This window comes from Papio anubis, unplaced genomic scaffold, assembly GCF_008728515.1.
Source record: "Papio anubis isolate 15944 unplaced genomic scaffold, Panubis1.0 scaffold51, whole genome shotgun sequence".
Lineage (NCBI taxonomy): Eukaryota > Metazoa > Chordata > Mammalia > Primates > Cercopithecidae > Papio > Papio anubis.
This window is the reverse complement of record NW_022165303.1, coordinates 94,886-119,172: the sequence shown is the minus strand read 5'-3', so window position 1 is coordinate 119,172 and position 24,287 is coordinate 94,886. Positions and strand designations below refer to the sequence as shown.

The 24,287-nt window shown below is 45.7% G+C and overlaps 2 long non-coding RNA genes across 3 annotated transcripts; both read right to left on the bottom strand.

The window, feature by feature from the left end:
- Positions 1–905: 905 nt before the first annotated feature.
- Positions 906–7,496, bottom strand: LOC116273284. Of its 2 annotated transcripts, none has more exons than XR_004181680.1 (2): positions 7,381–7,496; positions 906–6,380 (listed from the first exon to the last, which is right to left on the bottom strand). It is a non-coding gene; the product is annotated as an uncharacterized LOC116273284 (long non-coding RNA). The 2 variants fall into 2 exon arrangements; XR_004181681.1 differs by lacking the exon at positions 7,381–7,496 and adding an exon at positions 6,704–7,353.
- Positions 7,497–12,181: 4,685 nt separating this feature from the next.
- On the bottom strand, positions 12,182–15,570 carry LOC116273282. The gene is made up of 2 exons (XR_004181678.1): positions 15,305–15,570; positions 12,182–12,470 (listed from the first exon to the last, which is right to left on the bottom strand). It is a non-coding gene; the product is annotated as an uncharacterized LOC116273282 (long non-coding RNA).
- Positions 15,571–24,287: the final 8,717 nt, after the last annotated feature.

Sequence of the window (24,287 nt, the reverse complement as noted above, 5' to 3'; positions counted from 1 at the left end):
TCATCTGAAAGGCTGGCAGGTAGCCTATTTGGAACAGGCAAAAGCCCCAAACCAACCTGAAGTCCACAAAGCCACAGAAACATCCAATTTGCTCAAACACGTTAGCAACACTTGGCGTTTGACAAGCCCTGTAACAATTCAGAGCCCCTCTCTTTAAACGTGTTCATTTAGCCTCTCTACAATCCACCCATTCAGGAAGCTCTCCATTTTAACTTTCCGAGCTATACACACTCAAGCCCAAAAGTGTTACATGGATACGCTCAGAGCCCAGGCAGCACCACAGTTAAAATGCCGGGTCGCGTGGCTATGAGACATAGTCCTGCCACAGAAGCCACGTCTGGCTTCTTGAACATGCTAGGGGCACCTTTATCAACTACATAAAATGACAACATGAGAGCATGAACACCATGCTCTAAAACGTGGCAGGTCTGCCTGCACAGAAGTGACGGTTGTGGTCACACTGCTCAGCTGGGGTGAACACACGGGGAAAACTGCCAAGCAGCAGCTCTCCTGCGGTCAAACTGTAAGCTCCAGGCGTTGGGCCCTGTCTGTCCTTTTCACAGGTGTAGGCCCAGTGTCCAGTACAGCTCCTGGAACAGAGCAGGCTCGCAAGAAATATCTATTGAAGGAAGGGAAAAATGACGAGCTACATTACACCATAAAGGCAAGAGGGATCATGAAAAAATGCTCAAAATCATAAAAACCATCTAACAAAACTCAGGAAGCTGTTGATGGCAGTTGACTGGGAAGAATGGTGGGCAGCTAAGTAAATCTAAAAGGTAGAATTGCAAAACATCAATTCTTTTAAGAATGACCATAATCTTTATTAACAGAGCTTTGAAGATGTCATCAACTAAATGAAACATACGGATCTTGTTTGGAGCCTGACTCAAACCAACCTGCTGTTTTCCAAAAAAAAAAAAAGAAAGAAAGAAAGAAAGAAAGAAATTGAGACTACAAAGGAAATTTAAACATTATTTGGATATTTGGATGACAGGAGACATTTAGGAATGACTGTGCTTTTTCAAGGTGTAATAATACCACTAGGGTTATGTTTTTAAAAGATATTATCTTTTAGAGATACATTAAAAAGTATTCATGGATAAAATAATACAGGATCTAGGACTTGCTATAAAATAATCCAAGAAGGGGGTAAGGAAAAGGTGGGTGAAGGTATGAAAGAAATGAGAAAAGCCATGTGTTGATTATGTGTCAAAAAACCGGGGGATGGGAACATTGAGGTGTATTACGCTAATTCTTTGTGTACCTGTGAAAATCTCCATTGACAAATTTGAAAAAAAAAAAAAAAAAAAAAAGACTAACCATAATGTCAAACCACAGTTAATTTCCTTGCATTTGCCGCACTGTTGGAAAATAACTGAGAGGCATTTTTAGTCATACATGGACACAGTCATTTCTGAGGAGACTGGCAGAACAGAGCTGAGAGTCCCATCTTTTCTTTATCCCTGCCATCATGTTCATCGGAGACTCGCTTGTGTCATTTCTGCTTTCATCCTAGGCCTGAAGAGGTCTCCATGTTTCCTCTCACAATGGCCCCTATTCTCCCTCCACTCTTCTCTTCTCTGCCGCTTGTTAGTTCTTCACTATTCTGGTGGCCCTCTGCTTTATCCAATGATCCTGACTACCTCTAACCCACCTTTGTAGCCAGGTCATATTCCTTCCTTCTCATGGCCCTAACGCCAATGGATTCTGTCATGCCCACACGGCTTTAACCCTTCTCTTTTCCTTAAAGGCAGTCACTTAAAGGCAGTCATCATCCTATATCCGAGTACGTCCATCTTCCCCCAAATCTGTCACACTTGCTGCGTTAAGCAGCTCTCTTCCTCCACTTACCCACTCAGATCCCTCCTGCACATTTCCAGGACAGATCAAACAAGGATGGGTCAACCAATAAATATCTGAGGCCTATCGTGTGCCAAGCTCTGTACTTAGCACTGGGGTGACAGCAAAGAACAAGACAGATACAGACATGTTCTCTTGAAGCATGTGATCCAGTACAGACAGAATTAAGATTGGTTCAGCTGCCCATAAACCTTCCAGATCAAACTGCGAATCTTTTACTTACTTCTGTATCCTGAGAACTTCACACAGTGCCTACCATGTAATAGATCTTTAATAAATATCTGGTAAAAGATATTTATTTATCCAAGTCAGTATACTTGTCTCAACATAAGTTTAAGACCATATAGTATGGGGTCACCCTAAACCCTACAAATGAAAAGATATTTGAGAGAGAATGTTTTCATTATAACAGCCTCTGGGGAAACTGTGTCGGGGAGGTATGAAGGAATGCTCCTAGAGCCAGAGTTACCATTACCAGCTAAAAGCAGCTCTAGGTGTGCTTGACTTCTGTCTTCTTTGCTATTGCGGACTGTCTGCTCCCTCCTCCCACTGCTGGCCTCCTCCCTACCAAGTGCAATGAGAATCAACCTCAGTCACCTCCCTTCCCCCTGCTACTTTCAGCACGTGGTTTCCTCCTGCTACCGACGTGTCTCACTTCCTATCTCAGCCCTGAGCAGAACTGCCCCAACTGCTGGGCTGCTGCTGTTCTGCAGCAGTGAGAACTTTAGCCCTGTTCCTAGCTAGGAGTTTCAGCAAGACTCCGGCTTGAGGATCAGGTCAAAAAGGTGGAAACTAGGACACAGGAGGACTCCATAAACGTTGGCTGCAGGAATACTCAATGCTGATTCCAGTCCCAAGCCAACACAGACACACATCCTACAGACGCCAAGCCCAGGGCCTTATTCCGACAGAGTGGATAAGTGCCAGATTCAGACAGACATGCCAGGCTGGGTTGCCGACTCTCTCTGCGGTGGCATCTCCAGGACCTTGGCATTAAAGGTGCCAGTGAGATCAGAAGCAACAGAGATATCAGGGGAAGATCCTACAGGACAGGTGGAACCAATAAGCCTCCCTTCTCCTCACCCAACACTAGGCTTGGGTCAGTCCAGTATATCCTCTGCACTGCCCTGGGAAATCAGAATGAGAGGGACAGTAGCTTGTCAAACCCAGTCCTGCTGAGGAGCTCAGGCCTCCAGGCTCCAGGGAAAAGGCTGAAAATGAAAGCGCTTTCCTAGATACAGAATGACTATTTTTGAGCTGACTCTAATAATCTACTACTATTTCAACTATCAGATCATGCTCTCATGGGATCACAAAGACAGGCCCAACACAGAATCTTTAAGAACCCTAGAAATCTGAAACAGCCATCGTTAGCATCCCCAGTAAAAGGCCAAGCACCTTTCTGGTAGTCTACAGCAGGGGTTGGCAAGTTTTATTTTTTATCCTAAAGGGCAAGATAGTAAATATTTTAGACTTATGGGGCATACAGGCTCCCTTGCAATTACTCAACTATGCCATTGTAGCATGAAACCAGTCTCAGACATACAAACGGGCATGTCTCTGTTCCAGTGAAACTTTATTTACAAAAACAGGGATCGGGCCCATGGGCCACAGCTTGCAACCCCTGGTCATTGGGAAAACCTGCTTTTCCAGTATTTCCATGCTCTAAAGAGGAACAGAGGCTCCTATCCACTTGGAGGGCTCCTATCCACCCTGAAGACAGGGACCCACTCTGGGGACTAGGCCTCCATCCCTACCAGTCCCTCCCACAAGGCACTAAGAAATCTAGGCTACTTGTTCAAAAAGCCTGATCTGCATCAGAAACCTGGGCAAAGGTAGAAAAAGCTTTCCAGACATCAAATCAGAGGGCTTCAAAACTGAAAGAAGCTAGATCCCTTAGACTAGACACTTGGCCTGGAAAAGGAAGTGGTGTGACCAAGATTATGTAGCTAGCAAAAGTCGCCTCTCTGTCCAGTGCTCTTACTCCTCCAGGGTGACAAACAGCATGCTGGAAGAGGCCAAAGACTTGTGGCGCATTTCTACAGCACAGTCCCGGGCTATAAGCAAATGGTACAAGAGCTTGGGGAAATAAGTGCGTGCGTGTGTGTGTGTGTTTCCAGGTATACCTGGACATAGTTACTAGGGAGAGGAAAACGTAAGCAAAAATCTTAACTTCAAAAAGGGATATGGTTTGGTAGAAGATGTGGGTGTTTGTTAGCAGAAATGTCCAGGGTCTGGGCAAGCCCTGGGATAATAAACCAGTACAAGGCATACAGCCTCACTCAATTCCAGGTAATGCCCCAGGCCCTAGGATCTACCTCTACCCACCTTCAAGCTTCATAATCCAATATCCTTCAAATCTTTTCCCAGAATGGACTTCCATTGCATATTTTACTTGCCTGACCATAAACATTTTTATTTGGATAACCTGCCATCATCTTGAAGGCAACATGTCTAAAAGAAAATCAAATATGACTCCCCAAAACAAGTTTGAACTCTAATGTTTCTATTTCTATAAATCAGTAAGGTTCAAAATTTCAGCACTTCCTCTTCCCCATGTCCTGTTCTCAAGCCAAAGTAGCACTCTAAATTACCTCTTCCTCTTCATTTCCATAGGCTCCACCCTAACCTATCACCTCCCAATCTGGTATGTTGCTAGTCTCCTGCTGGGGACCCCAGATTCCAGGCTTGCAACAATGCCAGATCTCCCCCCATATACTCATCCTCCTTCCATTCACCACAGTCTCTTCAAGGTCAAGGTCCAGCGCTACTCACCTTTCGCTTTCCAGTTCCCAGAACCTCACCTAATATGGGGGACACACAATAAATGCTGAATGAATGAATCACAGTTTTCATCATAAGATGAAAGATAAAACTTAAACAAAAATCTTAACTTCAAAAAGGGATATGGTTTGGTAGTTTTCATCACAAGATGACTACACAAGAAACCTCATGCCCTTCCTAGTTCCTACTCCCTTGAACCCAGACTGCTGAACTCTGAAGGCCCTCCATCATCTTACCCTGCCTACCTTAGCTCCTACCAGTCCAGAAACAGGCTTTTGGCTCCATCTAGCTCATCAATGCTGGACCCTCCTCATGTGCCAGGCATTCCTGCATCCACATCTCTGCCCACGCTCTGCTCACTCTGCCCTGTGATGACGTCCATGCCCTTCCCCCTGCATCTACTCCAACTCCTACGCAACTGCCAACTGCCAAGCTGTGGGGGGAGACAGGGGATGCAAGAAGAGGGGAGATGATAAAAAAGACTGGGAAAAGGGGGGCATGATGAAAACATGCTGGGGTCTCTCTCTGATCCTTGGAAGTACAACCCTCTCAATGGGTCACAGGCGATTTAGAGAAGGAAGAGCCAGGAGGAGGAGCCAGATTTTTCCACTGAACGAAAGACATGATTTTCATCACTGCTTCTGTTGCCCTGGTAACCAGGGACAGCCCAGTGGAGAGTACAGTAAAAGAACACCATGTTTATCTTTGCTGTCTGATCTACTTCCCTGTACACCCTTCCCTGACCATCCCCTAGCCCCTGGGCCTGCTCCAAATCTCTTGTAATGCCACCACCATCCTTCTGGTTACCCTTGCTCGAAACCTCAAAGGCAGAGCTAATTTCTCCCTCTCTTTATCCAATCCTAAGTACCATGTGTTCTTCCACTGCAACATTTTGGGGTTCATCTCACCATGCCACCTGCCATGCCAGGGGTCCCCCAAAACAAAGAGCTGGTCTCAAAGCACAAGGATGGCATCTGCTCTACCAGACAGGGCAAGTGGGACTAGTGGGGCAGGAAGGTGAGGAAAACTGCCCAGCCAACCATATTCTCATCCCACACAGCTGGTGTGGAGAGGGACCTGGGTCTCCCAGCCCCCATCCTATGCCTGAGATCAGGAGAAGGAGCCAGGCTAGGGATGGGGGGAGTAGGTTCACCCACAGGCTTCCACAGATCCTGCCTCCCACACGGACACCGTGTCTGCGTGACCTGAGAGCGGAGACACAGTGCTCGCCCTGGAAGATTATATAAGCGTTATATAACATGGTGGCACCAATAAGCACACAGGAGCAGTTGTCGAGTGCCAGGGACAGGCCAGGGGTGGAACCAAACCCAAGGGGCTGGAGGTTCAGCCCTCCTGCCACCGATGCCAAAGCAGCACCAGGCCCTGGCTGCCTGGGCCCTGTCTATACCTGCTCCTTCCAGCCCAGAGGACACAGAGAGAAACGTGCCAAGCTCTGTGCTCTTCTTCCCACACGGGGCAGCAGGGAGGGGCCGCAAAACCGTCACCACCCTGGCCCATGGCAGCCTTTGCTCATCCGGCCTGAGGCAGCCTAACTGCCCTTTCCGCAGGGCAGCAGCCAGGGGGTCCAGGGCAGGGGAGGGGTGTGGGCCAGTAGCCCCCTCCTCTCTGTCCTACCAGAATGTAGGAGCACTTGTTTGGGGAACAAGTGCTGCAGCAGCAGCTCCAGGATTGGCTGGGTCAGCCGTTCCTCTGCTCTGTCACTTGCTGTTTCTCTAGAAAACAAAACAAACCGAAAGGGAAAGAAAAAAAAAATAAGCACATTTGACAAACGCCAGATCCCAAATTTTGGTCTAGGGTTGCAAAGCTGGAAGGAAGGGGTCCCAAGGAAATTACCCTATTTCCCTACAGCCCCCATCTCCCACCATTCCTGGCCAGTTCACCATCTATGAACTTGGGCTGTGAGCCCGAAGATTGCCCCGCATCCCCTATGTCTGGAGCTGCCTCAGTGGCTGTAGCTCCTTCGAATATTCCCCCTCCCTCTACAGAATGCTCAGTCTGCGGCTCCCAGATATACACGCGGGACTAGGCGGCCGACCTGGGGCAGTTCTGGGCAGTTTGGGCCAGGTCTTCATCAAACTCCTCCACTGTCATCACCACACCCACTTTATTAATTTGGCAGGGGTGGGGGGGAGTTGAACAGGGACAGAGCCAAGTGATCTCCTGCAGCACCTGCCCTCTCCTGAGCTATGCCTCTGGCCTTCCCGCCTCCTCCTCCACACGGACCTCTGCGCCCCCTGAAGAAGGGGGCAAAAAGAAATACGCATTAATACCTCGAGCCTTGGCGCACCAGCCCTCGCCCCCTCAACCACCTGTCTCTGCCCTCTCCCCCGCAGCCTTCCTCAACTCTGGGCGCCCCCTCTGCAGCAAAAGGGCACCACGCCCACTGCGGAGAGGAGAAATGCAAGGTGGGGAGTGGGCAGGGGCTCACTTGAGGGCCCGGGGGCTGCTCACTCACCCCTGAGCGCAGCTGGCCCTGGCCCCAGAGCCCGGGGCCCGCCCGGAGCTGCTCCAGGCCGCGACCGCTCCCACCCCCGCGGCGAGGCCAGCAGCGCCCCGAGGCCGCGCTGCAGCCGGGGTGGGGCGGGACCGGAGCGCGGCCGGGGCCTCCGGCATCGTCCCCAGGGAGCCCACCCTACCCCGGGACGCTCGGGGACCGCCCTGCAGGCCCGGCCCAAGGTGCCCACTCCCACCTGGCCAGGTCCCGGCGCTTACCTCGGCGGCCTTCCTCCCTCCGGGGGTACTGCGCAAACCGGCTCCCCCCCACCCCCGCCCGCCAAGCGCCCCGCTGCAGGCCCGAGATGCGCAGCCGCTGCGGACGCCGGCTCCGCGGCGGCCGCTTCCCGGGCGTGTGAGCTCAGCCTGCCCGCGCGCCCGCGCTTCCCACGCTCGGCGTCCCGCGCGGCGCCACCCAGCGGCCGCGTCGGGCGCTGCAAGCTCGTGTCCGGGAAAATCTGCCGCAGCCGGGCCGGCCAACTGATTCGGAAATTCCCAGAATTTGACCATAGGCTTGCGGCGGGGCGGCAGACCTGTCAGGCCGTGTGGCCGTCGCTAGACTTGGGGCAGAGCAGCTCCCACCCACCCTGTCTCTGAAGGAGACTCCAGAGTCTGCAAGATATTCTGATTTCCCCCTGTTCCTCTGACCTTGCCTCGCCATATTTCTTCCAGGGCAGTGGAGACTGTGGGGAGGCTGGTGACTCCTTGTAAAATGGGGGTGGAGAATCGAGGGGTGGGAAAAGGGTGGGAAGCTCTCGAGGCTGGCATCTCAAGGCCTCCATGGGCTCGTCCAGAGATCCGAGGTGTGCACTGAGTCACTTCCAGAGCTTGTTAGAACATACATGCACAGATGCTCCAGTCTACCTGTAAATTCTAATTCGGAAATTTCAAGTACTGTTTTTAACCTTTTCTTGTATCTACACCCTTCTGAGAATTGCAGAAGAGCTATGGACCCTCTCTTCAAAAAATGCACATGCATACGGAAATATAATTTTGCACAATATTTCAGGGAATTCTGAAACTCCTCAAAGCTCCGTGGATCCCAGCTTAATATCTCACTTTCTGCAGATACCCTAGGCAGAAAGAGCGAGCTGGTGATTACCTGAATACGCTGCCATCTTATCTCATGCTTTTTCCGCCTTCAGGAATATCTCCACTGGACCCCCAATCTCACATTTCTGCTTGCACAAATTCCACCTGTCCTTTAAGGCCAACTCGAAAACCTCTTCCTCTCTGATTTTCCCAATCAGCAATGCCATTTATGACCTCAGTTTTCTGAGTATGTATTTTATGGCTGTTAACATGTTATACATACACCCGTATTTATTTCTGTGGTTGGTTTTCTTATCTCCTTCTAGATAGTAAAACTCTTTTAAGATCAGTTTCTCCCTCTGCAACTACTAAGGGCCTTATATGATATGACTTTGACAAACAGTTCTTAAATAATCAAAGAGAGGTTGGATTGACAGAATAGGAGGCCCAGGGAGATGAATGCCTTTGCTCTACCTGCACCTCTCCTCCTTTCCTGATGCTCCACCACATGGACTGCTAGGCGTCTGGAAAACAGAGTCCTCAAGTTGATAGGCTCATCTCATTCTTTCCTGCTCCTCTAGGCAAGGCAGCCATAATTGAGGGGTTCCTGGATGAAGTTGCAAGACAAGTTCATGCAAGATGCACATACCAAATGGCAGATATTCTACCACCAGTATCTCCTAGTCCAGTGAGGGGTGTCCCCACCCGCCTGGTGCACAAGCAACGTGGATTTCATCCTTGAGTTTTCCATTTCACTTCCCTCCTTTCTTGCACATATGCCAGTCAATCACCACATTCTGATTCTACTTCCTAAATCTTAAATCTCTAAGATTGGCCCTCTCTTTATTCCTAGCTCATTCCACCATTATTTCTTGCTGGGATTTCTGCATTTGTCTCTAGCCTAACTCGCCTACCTGCCTCCAGCCTCAGTAGGCCCAGATCCAGTCTCCACATCTGCTGTGGACTGAATGTCTATATCTCCCTAAAGCTTGTTTGTGTGCTCTTTCTCTCTCTCCCTCTCTTTCTGTTTTCCAACACGGGAGGATACAGTGAGAAGATGGCCAACTGCAAACCAGGAAGCAGACCTCTCCAGACACAGATCTGCTGATGCCTTGATCTGAGACTACCTTGCCTCCAGAATGGTGAGAAATAAATGTTGCTTAAGCCACTCAGTCTATGGTATTCTGTTATAGCAGCTTGGACTAATACAATATCCCATTTAGAAGGATCTTGCAAACATACCAATCCCTTCCCTACGTAAAACTCTTACGTAGTTTCATTGTGGACTAAGGATGAGGTTCAAATTCCTTCACCTGGCTAATAAGGCCTCCTAGATCTGGTCCCAACTGACTCTCCAGCCTCCCGTCTTGGCACAGCCTCCACTCTTACCTGTATGCTTCACTTGTACTAAACACCATGTTTCTCCCACCTTGATAAGAGTTCTCCCACAATTTTTTTTTTTTTTTTTTTTTTTTTTGAGATGGCCTACTCTGTCACTGGGTTGCAGCGGTGTGATCTCAGCTCACTGCAGCCTTGACCTTCCCAGCTCAAGTGATTTCTTCAAACTCAGCCTCCTGAGTAGCTGGGATTACAGGCATGCGCTACCATGCCTGGCAAATATTTTTGTATCTTGTAGAGACAGGGTTTTGCCATGTTGCCCAGGCTGGTCTCTAATTCCTGAGCTCAAGCGATTTGCCTGCCTCAGACTCCCATAGTGCCGAGATTACAGGCATGAGTTGCCACGCCTGGTCCTCCCCGACTTTCTGAGACTTTGTTCCACCTATTCCTCAGGTTTCCTGACTGTCTCCTCTTGCACCACCTGGCCCTTCCTCTGCTATAATGTGAAAAACACAATATTGTTATTGTTCTTATATGACGTCTGCTTTCCCTGCCACACTAATACCTCTGCGATAGTATCCTCAATGCCTGGCACAATACCTAGTGCCAAATGGGAACACATAAATATTTATTAAATAAATGAAAGCTTTGAACATGGCACATACCCCAGATGAGAGACTCTGGGGGTAAATGCAGTGGTGCTTCGTAATCTAAAAATCAGATAAGGTGGGACAGGCCTACTGCTTTTTAATAATAGCACTATTCACTGTTTTCAAGTGAATTTCAATCTTTCTGAGTTTTTTATTTCCTTATCTAAAAAATGAAAATAATAATAATTAGGCTTGCTCTGAAGGTGGCCAGAGATACATGTGTAACAAAGCATTTTGTAATTTTAAAGTTGTCTCTCTCTCCATATATATACACACACATATATATGTATACACACATATATATACACGTTAGTGAGAAGTATTGTATTACTTCACTTGATCCTCACAATAACATTTTGAATAGACAGCTGACATTTCCTACTTTGCATATAAGGAAACTGAAGGTAGACATGGTAAAGCAATTTGCCTAAGGTCACCCAGCTGGTTACCAAGGAACAGAGGCCTGACACGGGGTTCCAAGCTCAGACTCTCTCCGCCACATCACCACTGCTCTTCTCTCCATTCCCGAAGTAGGTATCAATGTTGGGACACATACATGTTGACATCCTGAGGATCATGCAGCTCATAAATGTCACCACTGACCGCTTCTGAAGGGTTTTCGTGTGTGTGTGGGTATGCTTGTTGGGACGCAGGGGGCAGGGGTGAGTTGTTGGTAGAAAATGGACTATATATCAACAGTTATCAAGATAGGAAAGAATGGAGTGGGGAAGAATTGGCCTTGGGTCTGACCCTATGCTCTCTACCTCTGCCCCTTCTCTTACTCTAATGGGGCCACCTCAGTTGACAGCCCGCTTCACTATGTAGTTGGACCCACGCAGACTCTGAGCTTCTCAGAAGCTGGAGATCTTCCATTTCCTCCATATTTTCAATTCTGTCCATCAGCAAATGTTTACTGAGCTCTTACCAAGTGCTTTGTCACAGCCCATGGAAGCCAGGTCAAATTGCTTAACCTCTCTGAGCCACAGTTTCCCCATTCTGCAAAATGGGATTGATAGCCCATCACACGGCTGTTGGGAGGATTAAGCAAGATAACCTATCAACTGTTGGTGAGCTGTTGCTAGTGGAGACACCTGCCCCAAAACCCCACCCCGTGTCTGCTATTTTTCATGTGAGTGCAAGGGGATGTCTGCTGAGTAAATAGGGGAGGAAAGAACAGATCTGAGGAGCTGGGAAAGTGAAAAAAGGAGTATGAAGGCTGCAGTACTCCTCAGTGTGCATTTGTCAGGAGTATGGAGACGGCTGTGGGGCTCAGAGCTCGTTGGAACTCTTTAAGAATGACTTGTGAGTTTCTGAGCCCAGGCAGAGCCCTTTGAGCTTGCAAAACAAGGTCAGGCACGGTGATGAGAGGCTTTCCCAAGCTCTTGGTGAGCAGGGAGCATGACCCATTGAGAGCCACAACAGGAGAGGCAGAGCAGAGCAGCCATCTTTTGGTGACCACAGCTGTGAGGGCTCATATGAGGTCCCTTTTTGGGCACTCCCAGAAATAACTCAAGGGCATCTGAGAATGTAGATGAAATCATCAGACAAGACACTACAAACATAAAGAATGGGGGTGGTGCCAGGCACATAGTAGGAGCAGAGTGCCTCTGCCCCTGGGTCTTCTGATTATGCTGCCTTGGCACTAAGTATGCTTGTTTCTCACTGTGTCCTGTGCTCTAGGGAACACCCAGTGGAACTGCCCTTCACAGATCCCTGAGTGTGGTTATAGTGGTTTTTCTCTTTAAAGATTAAATCTTTTTTTCCCCTTTCTGCTCAACACAGACAACAGCCCTTTGGTTTTTGATAAACGTTCTTTTCCTACTAGCAGGTGGATATGCCCGGGGCACTAAGAACTGTGCTTTTAAAACACACACAAGCCCAACTGTTTGAATCTGCCACTTCTGTATGTCTTACTTCTCTTATCTCCTGCCCCCGGGGCTGAGTTTTCTCTGCCTTGGCAGGCTGATAACATGTGGAAGGAAGAGAACAGTTCTAATTAATAGACTAATTAGTGGTACAAGCCTTTAATAGCTGATTATAGGAAAGCCATTCTCCACCCCCCAAGTGATTGATTTATTTATTGCTGTTGTGCTGCATTATTGCAAAATAGTCAGCTTCTAATTATCTATTGGCTGGTTCAATCAGGTCTCTTCCTTCTCTTCCATCTTGTTCTTCCCCTTGCTAAGGGTAGGCACAGGCAGAATGGGAGAACTCAAGCCAGCTGATGACCAGTTCTGGACAGATATTAGTGTTGGGATCCTACTGCCACTCCATCTTGAGTGCTTAGAGCTGGAAAAGGAATATGAGGTTTGAGGGAAAAGAAGGCAAGAAAATCCCACTCATTTTTCTAGGATAATGTCCCCATAGTGGCTATTCCCTCATGATCCCTCTGACTCTGTATGCCATAACTCACACACATTGTCAGTCGCATTAAAAAACAGTATATTTAGGAAACAAGCATGAGAAGACACAAAAAGAAAAAAATTAAATAAAAAATAGTGTAGTGTGGAGCTTAAAAGCATGCACTAGGCCAGGCGCTGGGGCTTACGCCTGTAATCCCAGTACTTTGGGAGGCTGAGGTGGGCAGATCACAAGGTCAGGAGATCAAGACCATCCTGGCTAACACAGAGAAACCCCATCTATACCAAAAGATGCAAAAAAATTAGCCAGGCGTGGTGGCAGGAGCCTGTAGTCCCAGCTATTGGGGAGGCTGAGGCAGGAGAATGGCGTGAACACGGGAGGAAGAGGTTACAGTTACAGTGAGCCAAGATCGCGCCACTGCACTCCAGCCTGGGCAACAGAGTGAGACTCTGTCTCAAAAAAAAAAAAAAAAAAAAAAGCGTGCACTGAAATCTAGCAGCCTGGGTTCAAACCTTGGCTCTCCCACTGGCTAGCTGTGTGATCTGGGGCAAGTCTCTTGAACTCACTGTGCCTTATTCTCTAACCTCATTTGTAAAGTGGGAATATAATTGTTCCTCCCTAGGACTGTTGAGGATTAAATATAAAAAGCTATGTAAAGCACTTAGCACGGTACCTAGTATTTACTAAGCCCTCAAAAACATTAGCTATGACAATTGCTACTGCCTGAAATTATTTAACTTATCTGACACATCAAAGGACTTTGATAAATGTTTGTAGAATAAACAAGTGACTATATCAAAATTTTTAAGTAGATTGTGAACCCTTGAAGTAAAAGGGGTGAAGAAAAGAGGAAATTGAACACTAAGTCATAGTAATAAGGGCTATTTTAAGTTGCATCCTTATCAAGAACTGGGCTCTGAGCTAATTGCTTTATGTACATTCTCTCATTTAATCCTTATGTAACTTAATTTTTACCAGCCTTCTTGAATCATGTTTCATTAACAACCCAAGTCTGGAGAGTCCATGTTTTCCCAAAACATATATATATGTGTGTGTGTATATATATATATGTGTGTGTGTGTGTGTGTATATATATATATATATTTTATTTTACTTTGAGACAGAGTCTTGCTCTGTTGCCCAATCATAGCTCACTGTAGACTCGAACTCCTGGGCCCAAGCCATCCTCCAGCCTCAGCCACCTGAGTATCTGGGGTGAGAGGTGCCAGCCACCATGTCTAGCTAATTTTTTGTTTGTTTGTTTGTTTGTTTTGTAGAGATGAAGCCTTGCTTTATTGCTCAGGCTGCTCTCGAACTCCCAGCTTCAAGTGATCCTCCTGCCTTGACCTCTCAAAGTGCTAGGATTACAAGTATGAGCCACCACACCCAGCCAAGATTTCCAAAAACTCTTGGGGGATGGACTGACATTTTTTGTGATCACTTTTCCTTATGAATTCCTGCTCCAACTGAATTTGGGCACTTTCACCCGCCCGCTGACAATGTTGTCCTCTTATCACATCACTCTCATTCATGGCAAATGGGCCCCTTCTTTCCTTCTTTCCCCAAAGAGCCCCAGGACATAAGGTCATTTTGCATGGAAGACTTTTACTAAAGGTCAGGGCAACATAGGATTGTGACAGCACCACTCAGACCAGGAAGTGCTGAAAATCATCACACTAGCATGCCCAGCGTCCTTTTTCCTGGCTGCTCTGCCTCCCAGAGCGCTGCCTGCAGTCATTTCTCTCTTTCCCCAATTCTTCCCCTCCATCTCTCTACTGCCCTCCACCTCTCCCTGAAAATATCTGATTACTGTTACTTTATTACACAAAGGAAATTTAACTCTTTTGAACAAACATCTCCATTCTGGGCTATTCTCACTCTGAGATCAGAGGAGGAGCTGAGAATTGGATCCTCAGCTGCTTTTCTTAACCAAAAAAGTTGAACAAAGTGTTTATTCCTCCACAAATGAGTGAAGCACCTCTGTGATGAATCCTGCTCCCTCCTAGAATGAAGAAATATGGCAGTCACTTTTTACATTACATCTTTTTCTTCCTGTTATACTTATGGTAATACTATGAGGTAGATATTATCCCTTGCCGCCCCCCCCCTTTTTTTTTTCAGATGAGGAAACCGAGGATGAAAAAGGTTAAAAAAGTAATCGGCTCAAAGTGACATAGCTAACATGTCAGAGCTGGACTCCAAATACAGGCATGTCTGACTCCAAAGCCAGAGAGAGTGACCACGACACCATGTGGCCGCTAGGTGCAGCTCAAGCAGGTCTGAAGTGGGTTGCACCCCCAGGGCAAACCTTACTCAGGAAACCTTTCGAAGGGAAGACTGTATGGGTCAGAGGAAGGTGAATTGATTGACTGAAGGCCAAATACATTAAAATAGAGTTAGAGCTAGGAATAGCTACCTATCTATAGCTTCACGTCTGAGACCCAAGAAGAGATGTTGCTATTAATCACTGCTGAATGATTACCCTGATTGCTTCATTTGTTGATGCTGCAGTTGCTGAATTTTACTGTGCTCTATTCAACCTTGAGTAGGGCCCCCCTCTCTAGGAAGCTAAGGCAGATTTTCTTTTGCTTGTGGCGTGCTGACTTCATATGTAAAACTGCCAATGACAAGTTGGTTGCCCATTGATGTCTAAGAATGCTAGCCAGGTAGCTGAAGCTCTTATAAGAAGCTCAATAAATTGCTATGGGATGAATGAAAGAATGTCTCACTTTAATTTGTCAGTTCTCTTTCTAAGGACTTACCCAAGGCAGTGGGAGCTCGGGGGTGAGTTAGGCAGAACCAGATGAAGGAGCATCCCAGCTGGGAAGCTGGCTGGGTCACCACAATCATAAGGGATTCAAGAATATCACTGGAAATGGAACAAAGTCGCAAAAACTGAATTTATCAGAACTCTTCCCAGAAACAGTAATGAATGTAGGTGGAGAGAATTTTCTTTTCTTTTCTTTTCTTTTTTCTTTTTTTATTTTTTTTGAGACAGTCTCGCTCTGTCACCCAGGCCGGAGTACAGTGGTGCGATCTTGGCTCACTGCAACCTCCATCTCCCAGGTTCACGCCATTCTCCTGCCTCAGCCTCCCGAGTAGCTGGGACTACAGGCACCCGCCGCCACGCCTGGCTAATTTTTTGTATTTTTAATAGAGGCAGGGTTTCACCATGTTAGCCAGAATGGTCTCAATCTCCTGACCTCGTGATTCGCCCGCCTCGGCCTCCAAAAGTGCTGGGATTACGGGTGTGAGCCACCACTCCTGGCTGATAATTATCTTTTTTAAAGACAGAGTCTCACTGTGTTGCCTAGGCTGGAGTGCTCTGGTGCGATCATGGTTCACTGCAGCCTTGGCCTCTTTCCTGGGCCCAAGTGATCCTCCCACCTCAGCCTCTGAGTAGCTGGGACTACACGTATGCACCGTCACACCTGGCTAATTTATTTTTATTATTTTTTATTTGCATAGAGGCAGATCTTGCTATGTTGAGTAGGTTGGTCTTGAACTCCTGGCCTCAAGCAATCCTCCTACCTCAGCCTCCCAAAGTGCTGGGATTATAGGCATGAGCCACCTTGCTACCAGATAAAATTCTTTAATGTATCACTGGTGGAACGGTCAGGAGGATTTTGCCACATAATTGCAATGTGACTTTGGCTTTCTCATATCTAAAATTAGGATTATGATACTTACTGTACTTTTCCCCTCAATAAATGTGATAATGGAAAAATTACAGCTTTTCTTATTCATTCTTTGGCCTATTATAATCTGGTCTCTGCCCACGACCCGCTCCCCCCAACTCTCCTGACTGCTTTCACCAAGGTTATAAATCACCTCTTTGTTGAAAATTCCAAACCTCCACCATTCAGTAGTATTAGCCACCATATTCTAGGCTGTCCTCCATGAAATATTCTCATGATCCCAGGCTCATGGTTCTCCTATCTCGACGTATTCCCTCTTTGAGGCTTATCTGTGTTCGTTATCTGTTGCTGCATAACAAATCACCCCAAAATTCAGAAGCTTAAAACAACATGGATTCTCTCACAGTTTCTTGATTTTTTTTTTTTTTCTGACAGAATCTTGCCCCATTGCCCAGGCTGGAATGCAGTGGCACAAACACAGCCCACTGCAGCCTCAACCTTCTGGGCTCAAGCAATCCTCCTGCCTCACCTCCTGTTTAGCTGGCACTACAGGCACGTGCCATCATGCCTGGCTAATTTTTTAATTTGTTGTAGAGACGGGGGTTCTCATTATTTGTGAAGGTTGGTCTCAAACTCCTGGCCTCAAGCAAACCTTCCACCTCAGGCTCCTAAAGGGTTGAGTTTATGGCATGAGCCACCATACCCGGACTCACGCAGTTTCTTAGGGTCAGCAATCTGGAACAATTTAGCTGGGTGGAATGGTTTACCTGAGTTGTCTGGCTTGGGTTGTCTCATGAGATTGCAGTTGTGCTGTTTATGTATTTATTTATGTTTAATTTAAAACTTTTTTTTTAAGGATACTCTTCCAAGGTTTCCCAAGCTTCCTCACATGGCTTTTGGCAGGAGGTTTCAGTTCTTCCCCACATGGAACTCCCTGTAGCCTGACATGATAGACAGCTTCCCCCAGAACAAGGGATCAGCAAGAATGAGCATGTACCAAGCCTAGATGAAAGCCACCATGTCTTTTATGATGTAATCTCAGGAGTGACATGCCATCACTTCCGCCCCTCTTGTCTCACAGACCAACCCTGATACAGTGTGAGAAGAGCTGACTACACAAGAGCCTGCCTATGAAGAGGTGGTGTTGTGGGCCATCTTGGAAGTTGTCTACTCTGATATTCTTCTTTGCTGACCCTGAAATGTCAGTGTTCACCAGGATTTCATCCTCACACCTCATCTCTTCTCATTCTCTACACGTGCCCTTGATACTCCAGTGTGCCCCAGTACCTTCCATTATCATCTAGATTCTAAAGACACCCATGTCTGCATCTCTACCACATTTCCCTATCAAAAACTTCAGGCTTGCACATTGCCTGCTGGAGCCCAGAGCCTCTCAAAGTCCACGCATTCCATACTGAACTCATCATCCCTCCAATTCCATTGCTCCTCTTGCACTTCTGTCTTGGGAATGACAATGCTGTCTACTCTGTTGCCAGGCAAGAAACCAGAAAGTCACCCCGTTTCTGTCACATCTAATCAGTGATTTCCAAGACATTTTGAAGTTTTTTTTTTTCATTCCCCCCCCCCCCACCTTTTTATTTTGAAAATTGTCAAACCTACAGAAAGGGTTGGAAGAAGAGTAAAATGATTCACCATTTACTAGATTGCTGTCATGTAGATTGAAAATTGCTAATATTTTGTCTCATATTTGCTTTCTCTCTCCTTCCCCTCTCTCCATATATATTTTTTCATAATACTACTAAGATGCTATTTACCTTTTCATTCTTATTATCTCACAGATGTACTGTGTATGTGTGTGTGAATATGATGGACCATTTGAAAGTAAATTACACACATTATGGCCCTTCATCCCTAAAGATTCCTGTGTGCATCTCTTAGAAATAAGAACATTCTCTTACATAACCAAAGTGCCATTATTACACCTAAGAACCAAGTCCAGTTGGTTTCATCTTTCCACTATGGTCTCCAATTTATTTATTTATTTGTTTATTTATTTTTTTTTTTTGAGACAGAGTCTCACTCTGTTGCCCGGACTGGGGTGCAATGGTGTGATCTTGGCTCACTGCAATCTTCACCTCCTGGGTTCAAGTGATTCTTGTGCCTCACTCAGCCTCCTGATTAGCTGGGATTACAGGCACATGCCACCTACTTTTGTATTTTTAGTAGAGACAGAATTTCACCATTTTGGCCAGGCTGGTCTCGAACTCTTGACCTCAAGTGATCAGCCTACCTCAGCCTCCCAGAGTTCTGGGATTATAGACGTGAGCCACTGTGCCCAGTCATACGTCTCCAGTTTAGCCACTTTTCTTCAGGCCACGGTCTTCCTACCCTTCAATAATGCAAGCACCTCCTAACCCTAACTGGTTCCTCCTTCAGTCCATGCTCCACACTGAAGCCAAAGTAAGCTTTCTAAAATGCAAACCTGATATGTCATTTCTCTACTTCAGACTTTTCAATGGCTCTACATTACCTTCAAAATAAAGAATGAGCTTTACATGACACACAAAGCCTTCATCATCTAAATTCATCTAGAGCAGCACAGTCCAGGAGAAACAAAATGTGAATCACGTATGTCATTTTAAATGTTCTAGTATCCACATTCAAGATTTTAACAAATATAGCTTAAATTAATTTTAAAATACATTTAACTCAATATATCAAAAATATTATCATAGCAAAACATACTCAGTATAAAAACTATTAATGAAACATCTTACATTGTTTTTTTCTAAGTCCTCAAAATCTGTCATGTATTTAACATGTACAGCATATCTCAATTCAGATGCTAAATTTTGAAGGGTTAAAGTGAAATGTATTCTTACCGAAACTATAAGGTCATGTTTAACAACAACAACAACAACAAAACATTTTATGCTGTTTCAGTTTTTAAATTTGAGTTTATTAAATTACATATAGCTGGAAGTCCTGTCTCTCATTTGCACCAGCCACATTTTAAGTGCTCCGCAGCCACATGTACCTAGATGCTACTGAAATAGTAACATGTCTAGAGCCACGGTTCTCAAAGTGTGATCGAGGGTCCTCTGGGGGTTCCCTAAAACATTTCCAAGTGGTCTCTGTGGTCAAAACTATTTTCATAATAATACTAAAAATCTATTTTCCTTTTTCACATTCATTCTCTCACAAGTATACAGTGGAATATTTCAGAGGCTACCCGTTGTATAATATCACAACAGATTGAATATGAAGCAAACAAAAGAATCAGCATTCTTCCCGTCAGCCAGATATTAGAGAGATTTACCAAAGTCTAAAACAATGACACTTTTTCCTAATTGTTTTTGTTTTGGAAAATATAATTAATTTTCATTAAGAAAAGCATTACTTACATTATCATGTAATGGAATGATTATTGTTATTTTTAAACAAATTAATAATAATTTAAAATTTTCTCAATTTTAATTTTTGAAATAGTAATTATTGATAGATGTAACCTTCAAAATCAAAAGCTCTTTGAAGTTCTAAATTTTTAAGAGTGTAAGAGGGCTTTGAGAATAACTGGTGTAGAACCTGCCTAACTCTTCAGTCTCATGGCTTGTGATTTCCTGTCCTCTCTCTTATTTTTGACTTGAATTTCCAGTTCCAGACAAGATGGAGTGGGCACACTTTTTCTTACGCCTCCTGTTAAGTACCTCTGAAAACCCTGGACATTATATATGAGTCAAACATAGGGAGACTCTGATAGGCAGAAAGAAGGCAGAATTGGGGGAACTTTTGGACTCAAGGAATGACATGGCACCAGGGTGGTATCAGCAGATATCTACTGGGAAGCCTGAACTTCTACCCTGGCCCAGCAATAATGAGGTACCCACTTCACCCCATCCCACCCCTCTGTCCTGCAAGTGTCAACAGCTGAATGGGGAACCTGGGCCCACCAGTGTGGTATCAAAGGAGGCGTGCTAAACAGAATCTTTAAATAAGATCCAGTCTTTCAACATAAATCCCAAATTTCCAGATGCAATTAAAATCACTGGTAATACCAAGAACCAGGAAAATCTCAATTTCATTGAGGAAAAAACCATTAACAGACGCCAACATTGAGACGATAAAGGTGTTGAAACGGTCTGACAAGAATTTTAAAACGACAGGTATCATAAAAATGCTTTAATAAGCAACTGCAGCATGCTTGAAACAAAAGAACAGAAAGACTCAGCAAAGAAATAGAAAGTATTAAGAAGAATCATATGCTTTGCTTGAGCCTTAAAAGAATCACTCACATTTCTGGAATAATCACCCTCACTTTGCTCCTGGGACAAGGCTCCTTCTTCTCTCTGGAACACCCATATCTCTCCTTTTCTCCTCTTTAACTCCTGCTTGACCAAAGGATCAGTCCAGACGTCACTTCTCCTGGGAAGCCTTCCATGATCTTCCATGGCTTCCATGCCCCTCCCATTCAGAGCTTCCTATACCATAGTGCTTACACTCAATGCATATTGTTCTGTCATCTGTCCCTCCCACATCCACCCAATGTAAAGACTTGACAGAAGGGACTGTGTCTTATCCCAGGTGCCTGGCACAGTACCTGGCTTATAATAAGCACTCAAGAAATATTTTTTGAATAAATGAATAAATTGATGAATAAATGGAAACTCTTCTGTGGGTTCTCTTCTATTGGATAAAATTAAACTCTGTGGTTTAGCTTTAAACATCCTACACAAACTGTGACACCCGGATCTTTCTGGTGCTCAGCTTCCCTTAACACATTCTACTTCTCTGACATACCAGAAAACACGTTGTCCTTTGACAGTACCTTATCTTTCCCCATCACTACATATTGTATGTACTCTTCTATCAGTCTGAAATGTCCTTACTCATTACTGCCATCAAAATCATATTCATTTTTACAGGACCCACTCAAGAAACCACCTGTTCATGACCCAGTCTCAGATCTTCCCAGCTGGAAAGAGTCCTGTCCACGTCTAGATAACAGCACCTCATCTAGTCTTTCCTCATGTTATTTCTCACTTTCTGCTGTGCATTTTTTTTCTTGCTTGTTTGTTTAAATGTATGTTATATTAATCCCAAGATTTAAACATTTGGGGTTCAAATAAACTCACATCCTATTCATGTTTGCCTCTGCCACTGTGCACCCAGCACAGTCCCTTGTTATTCTCTGAGTTTCAGTTTCTTTTTCTGAGATAATAGAACCTACTTCACAGGGTTTCTGTGAATATTAAGTAAAATATGCTATTTAAATATTGGCACCATGTCTCAATTTTCATACAGTAAGCACTCAAAAATGTTAACTACTATCATTGTTAGTGTGATTATTATTTGAAGAAATAAATGGACTGAGCAAGTCCTGTTACCTCTACCTTCAAAACACTCTCTGAATTCTGCTTGATCTCATCACTGCCAATGTGATTACCTGCTTCCAGCCATGATCATTCTTCTTGCTATGGTCTCTTTTACTTTCTTATCCCTCAACCTCTATTCTCTACTCAGCAGCCAGCACGATCCTTTTAAAACATAAAGCAGATCATATGACTCTTCTGCTCAAAACCCTCCAGTGGCTTCCCAATCTACAACTAAAAGGCCCCATATAGTCTGACCTCCTGTGTCTCCCCACCCCCCCACTCACTGACACAACCTCGTGGCCATCTTGCCCCCTGTCATATGAGGCTTTCTGCACTTGGCGGCTTTTCATCATAGGGCTTTGCACTTGTCCTTTCCCCAGTGTGGGATAATCTCTCCCAGCTTGGCATACAACCTGCTTCTCCACTTCATTCAAGCTAACCTGTGCTCTCCACTGTTATTTTTCTGAAAGTAACCACCATATGTAAAATACCAACCATTATTCTCAATGTATTTTATATTTTTCATAGCTCTCAATATGACCTGAAAACACACGTATATACTTACTGAGATGACATTGTTTACTGTCTTCTTCTGCTAGAATTATAAGCTTCATGAGTGTTTGCTCTATCCCCAGTCTCAAGAACAGTGTCTGGCACATAATAGATGTTCTGGCACATGTGGCACTGTATCTGGCACATCATAAGACTTGATGAATGATTGAATGGTGGCTGGGAGCCTCTTCGATGGGGGCTTTAGGAAGAGAAGCAGCATTTTGTTGCACAAAATCGATGACCTATTACTGGTTTTGTGTGAAGAGGAAGTGTGGGATTAATCTACCTAGAGGGGATGAGATGGAAGTGATCTATTTATCTGGATTTAGATGGTATTCCCATTTATCCATTCAGATGAAAATCTGGCTGAAGATAATTCCAGGTGAATTATCTCCATAGTGAACAGTGTAATACCCTACAGCTAATTTTCCTGGGCTCACTGTGGACACCAAGGAAGCCGAATCTCATGGCCTCCTGTGATCTCTTTGTTCCGGGGCTCCTCCAGGACCTGTTTGGCCGGCCAGGCCTGCAATAGCTTATGTTGATGAAATGCTCCAGAAGTGAAGTCCCAAACCTATCTTCACACTGCCACACTGGCTTCATGACATCCAACTGCAGGAACCCGGAGGACTCGGCAGAAGAGTAGGATATGATAGAAGGGAAAATTACAGATTGAGGACTTCTGAATTCTGAGTGATTGGGCAAGCCACCTCCCTTCTCTGAGCCTTAGTTTGTCTTTATACCATAAGGGAGTTTAATTAAATGTATCTTTAAAGTCCTCTTCAACAGTGACCTTCTATAGTTATATGAGCTTTGTGTACAAGAGAAATTGGACTAGAGGATGGGGCGGCCAGGGAGAGAAGCCCAACATGGAGGCGATTGAGCTGAGGCTGAGCAGTAGGACCTCAATAAGGCCAGCAGGTGGCGCCATTGCTGTATCAGGATGCTCAGGCCCAGGGTGGGAAAGTTGGATTTTTCCAGAAGGCAGGCAAATTCTTCAGGGCAAGCTGTCCAGCCGTCAGAAGGAACCAGTTGCTGCACCCCACCCCACAATACACACAAACCCCTTCCTCCAAAAGCCTACATTCACATTCCAACAAACAGGGTGAAATGCATTGCAGGTTGCTAGGCCTGAGGCTGGAGGTGGTTGCAAGTTGCCTTTTCCTCTCCTCCCATGTTTCCTACGAATCTGAACCCTGAACGCACCCCTCCTACCTGATGACCTAGCTGGGACAGATCCTCACTGGATCACTCTCAAGGCAAGATGTGCAACTAGATGCAGGCCGGTTGGACTTCCCTACTGATTACCATCGTCCTTTGCTCCAATCCTCAAGGTAGCCATCGCCTTCAAGGGAAGACTTTAAACCTCATCATTTCACCTCCCCTGAGTCCTGGAGAGGAACCTATGGTTAGAGAAGTTGGAGAAAAGCAAGAAGGAGATAGGGGTGGAGGAGTGCTGAAGGGAAAGGTCTGGCTTTGTGGAGATAAGAATGGAAGAATCAACCTTTGTTTGGTCCCAACTGCCTCTGCCACTGTTGACACACTTGGGAGTGTTTCCTGGAGCTCCTCAGCACTCCCTCCCCAACTTCCCCCTGGTAGGGATTGGGCGGGGGTTGTTCTGGAAGCTGGGGGGAGGTACATGCTTACAGATTTTTTTTTTTTTTTTAAAGGCTGCTGTCTTAATATTGAGGGCAGAAACCAGCTCCCTCCCTGAGTTGACTGTCAGGTCTCTAGAACCACAATCCCCACATAGACCTTCACTGTGTCTGCTGTGACCTGGGAAGCCGAGGAGCGGGGGTGGCCTGATAATAGAGGATGCACAGGACATTGCCCCTTCCCTTTGTTTTGCATATTTTGCAGCAGTGATCAGCATGTTCTTTGCAGCAGTGATCAGCATGTTCCTCTTCTCAGAATGGTGTTCATGAAGGGTATAGCTCCTAAGACCCTAGCATATCACCCTCCATTTGGAAGCTCCCTGGTACATTTGGGTCTGCCTTTCTACCACTGGAAATGGGTGTTTCCTCTTCCCATGGAGGAGAATAGTTGGCAGATTTGGCTAAAGGTCCTTAGTATCCTGGCTGGTGCCTGTGTCTGCTGAGGTGCTCCACCCTTTTCCCTGGCTAGTCCTCCCCACCACATCACTGCATAGTCTAGCTAGGTCTAGTGGAGGGTGCTGCTCTTGCATTCAGACACACCCAGCTAAGACAGAGTCACATAACAGA